The sequence below is a fragment of the Coffea eugenioides genome, chromosome 3 (assembly GCF_003713205.1).
Source record: "Coffea eugenioides isolate CCC68of chromosome 3, Ceug_1.0, whole genome shotgun sequence".
Classification (NCBI taxonomy): domain Eukaryota; kingdom Viridiplantae; phylum Streptophyta; class Magnoliopsida; order Gentianales; family Rubiaceae; genus Coffea; species Coffea eugenioides.
In genome coordinates this window covers 33,947,141-33,951,154 of record NC_040037.1, presented here as the reverse complement: position 1 = coordinate 33,951,154, position 4,014 = coordinate 33,947,141, and the positions used below count along the sequence as shown (strand labels likewise).

The following is a 4,014-nucleotide window of genomic DNA, read 5'->3' as shown; positions in this document are numbered from 1 at the left end:
AAGGCTAGGTTTCAACAGGGGCCACTATATACTAGAGTTACGGGATTAAGTACTGAGTTACCATGTGACGGAAACCATTTTTATCCCCTATAGGAAGTTATACTTTATGGACCATGAATCACTCTCTAAAAGGCCTCTATACGAGTCATTTCTGGAGGAATTTGCGCACAACTAAATAGCCTGTAGAGTGATAAGTTAACGGTTTGGATCATAACGATGTCGATACTTATGGAGAGAATCAATTTTAAAAGTCTGCTATGAGTCATTTCTACTACAAGAGGCTGCGGACTCTTACAATACGTTAAAAATATTACGTTGCGGATGGGAAATCAGCCTTGTCTTAGAACTTTGTATGAGTTGATGGACAAGGAATATCTCTAAAGCTTGTACAGGTCTTATTTCTTAAAAGAACCGTTACACGATTAGTGGACCAATTTGGATATATTTGACAATTGTCACATCACTACAACAAAAATGGCCTTTAGCGGCATTTAAAAGTGTCAGTATAGACAATTTAACCTGACATTTTATCTATCCTCACACCTAGGGCGAGTGTTGTCCCTTCCAATGTGGGGATAGCCTCAAATCTTTAGCAACATTCAAACGTGTCAGGAAAACCATGCTGCTATAGCATTCCCTCTGCCAACAAAAACGTTTTTTTGTGATAATCGAAAGTGTCCGTATAGCATTAGAACATCAGTAGCGGATCAGTAGTATATCCAATTTATGAAGGCATCTTTAGTTGTCTTAATATATGACTTTAAGGACACGTAGCCATGTGAATTTACACTGCTTTGGACGACATGCCCATTTGTCATTAGTGCTTTTCGAAGTTAAGCTATGCTGACACTTTTAATTGCCAGGAGTTTTTTCCCTGTTTTTTTTTATATGGAAGCAACCTGCAATTAGTCCTCCCTGCTGTACATTCCATCAACCAGAATCCCAAGGGACTTGTAAAATTATCTCAAAGAGCAGAATGCATATAGCAATTTAAAAGAAGAAGTCGATACTCAAATATAATTCATTGAATTAAAAGTCGATAACAAGTACAAACATAGCAAGTACTAAAATCGCAAACAAGTGCTCAAAGCAAGTACTAAAATCCCAATAAAGTACCGAAAGATTCTCATTTACAATAACTTGAAAGACTTTCTTGTGCACAAACAAAAAGACTCTCATCCCTAACAAGTTGAAAGAAATGCTAAAAGTCAGGTAACGTAATTGTACATTATTAGCAACGATCCGCGAGAGGTATAGTATATATATAGTACATTGTTTGGGCTCATCAAGATGAAACAAACAACTACCACTGCCCATGTTGATGTATGCTCAAGAGTTGTCTCCTCATTTCCACTTCCTTCAGCCATCTCTAGGTGGAGCAGTCCGGCTATGCTTTAGTAGAGGTTAGTGCCAATCCTTCAGAAGAAGAGAAAACAGCCGAGAAATTGAAGGGATGAAGAAAAGTGTATACAGTGATCTGGGGAAACAGAAATTTTTTTTCCAATTCTTGAGCATTTGAGATTGGAAAATGATAGGAAAAAAATTGCAACAATAATAATATAATAACACCCCAGGAAATAGTTTGCGTTCAAGCAATTCAACCTACTAGAAATCATGTCATGCTAGAAATATAGCCTTTGGTCTATCAAATGCGATGGAAAAAATTATAGATATTGGACATAACTATGTACTGCAATTTCCTACTTGACAAGGTGTGTGGGACATGTGTCCAAGTCTCTGCCTCAGCTGGTCCTCACTTAAGTCAGTGCTAAACAAGTCATCATTATTTTTGAAGCCAAATCAATCATTGAAGCAGTTTTGGGGAGCGTAGCATTGTACTCCCAATCACTAACTGGTGCCTGAACAGCCAACATTGTCAACAAGCTGAAACTAAAGCTCGTCGTCCAGGCAACATTACATACAGTAGTGATCACAGTACCAACACTGTCAAGTAATGCACTGAACAAAAGACAGTATGACTAAGCAGATTAATCATTCTCCTTTAAACATCAGATAATATATATTATGTTTGACTAACTACAAGGGGCATTTGTCACGACAAAAGGGACGAGTGTGGATGCAGACACAAAAGTGCACAGATTCAAGAGCTCAGAGGCATGAGAGATTCTTAAATTTCTCTCTTTTATAAAAATAATGGTAGAAGCACCAGTATGATCAGCCAGAACAGTGTTCGATACCAAGCATCCCTTAAGCTAAAGAATCATATGCTAGCAAAATTTAATCTTATTTCACACAAACATAACCATAGATGTTGTCCAAGTTCAAAGTTTTAAACTCGTACATCAGATCAAAGCACTTCTTCGAAATCAGATTAAGGGATCATGCAAAATCAGGTCAGAACCTCACCAAAGGCAACCACGACAAGGAGACAAATTAAAGTTTCGATAATTCGAACAAGAGAAGGTTGAGACATATAAAAAGTGGACGAGTTCAAATAACTCACCCTGGCCATGTTAAAAGATGGAAATCTTGAAAATGCTTTGGATAGAACATCATCATTCAACTCATTACCAAGATCACCACAGAACAAACGAGAATCATCTGCACAACACAAACAGTAATACTGAAGGCATTAATACTAGCAAAAACAAGATCAGTGAAGGAATTAAGACAGGCGAAAATTGTCATAAAAAATGATGAATGCAACCACACAAGGAGTAGAGTACATGAAACTCACTCTCTGGCCAATCTGCAAGTGTAGGATCCTCCCATGCCTGCCCTGCTGCCTTACGAGGTACTGCTTTCTTCTTAGTCTCGGCCTTGTGTTATACGTTCCTTTCAAACCTACAGTCACAGAGACTGATGACCTACGAGTGAAATAACACAATTCCTGTTTAGATATAATGTACGTATAAAATGACATCCAAAAGTAGAATGACAAGGTGGTGATCCCATGAGGTGAGCCTACCAATAGCATAAAGAGTAAAATGAACTAGAAGAGCTCATAGAAACCATGGGTCTTTACAAGAAAACGAAAAGAAAGGAGAACTCTTTTCCTTTTTAGTTATGAAGTAAAATTTGATTATGGTATAATCCTAGTCTACGAGAAGCTTAGCTAATCAAATCAAGTTCAGTTGGCAATTTGGCAATTAAAAGTTTACTGGTAGTATATGTTTTTGTAAGCATTATAGCATCTGCATCCTTTACTAATAGTCATAGAAGCAGGAAAGCAATTAGAAAAGGAGGCATTCGATACCAATCAGAAGCCTTGTGGGGCCTTGCTTCTTATGAGGTGAGACAGTGGATTAGGCACTTGTTTAATTAAAGCAAGCATCACAGTATCAGGTTGAATAATAATTAAGTTAAAAACATATGCTACTGGTAAGTAGCAAGTAAAACATGAGAATTGGGCGGCACAAACAAACGAACAGGTGTCGTCGGGGTTGGTAAAGCATGATGTGGTCCGTCGTCCCGGCTTGTGTAATTAATTGATAAGACCCCGAATTTTAGTTTGAAAAAAAAAAAAACATTAGAAGTCTTAGTTTGAAAAGTGATGGCGTGATGAAGTCACACGTTAGTAATACTACTACTTAGACTGAGGCAGTCTACCTCTACGCCTAGTTTATGGGATCCCCTGTTATTTTTGCCCATGCCTGCCCTGCTGCCTTACGAGGTACTGCTTTCTTATTTGGCCCACCTTTGCACCCTAAAATTTGTGAAATCCCCTTCACCTTCTACATTGCCCCCCCTCCCTCTTTTCTAAAAACTAAAATCTCCACCACTATCATATCAACTTAAGTAAATAATCACACCTCAACAATAAAGAAGGTCAATAATTTTAGAAGAAAAACATTAACCTAAAGTTCTTCTAATGCCTAAATTCAACTTCCTAAATCAATTTAGGAAGTTCTTCCTAAATGAATTAAGCCATATATATAAATGAACAGACCGGGTATTTTACCGAAAAATTGGACTTCCTGGTTCCTCCACTCACATAGACAACAATGGTATACATATCTCGACTCCTACCAATAATTAAAAAGATCAATCGTT

The 4,014-nt window shown here is 37.6% G+C and overlaps 1 long non-coding RNA gene across 1 annotated transcript; it reads right to left on the bottom strand.

The window, feature by feature from the left end:
- Positions 1-1,245: 1,245 nt before the first annotated feature.
- LOC113767077 lies at positions 1,246-2,786 on the bottom strand. The gene is made up of 3 exons (XR_003467854.1): positions 2,699-2,786; positions 2,465-2,562; positions 1,246-1,416 (listed from the first exon to the last, which is right to left on the bottom strand). It is a non-coding gene; the product is annotated as an uncharacterized LOC113767077 (long non-coding RNA).
- Positions 2,787-4,014: the final 1,228 nt, after the last annotated feature.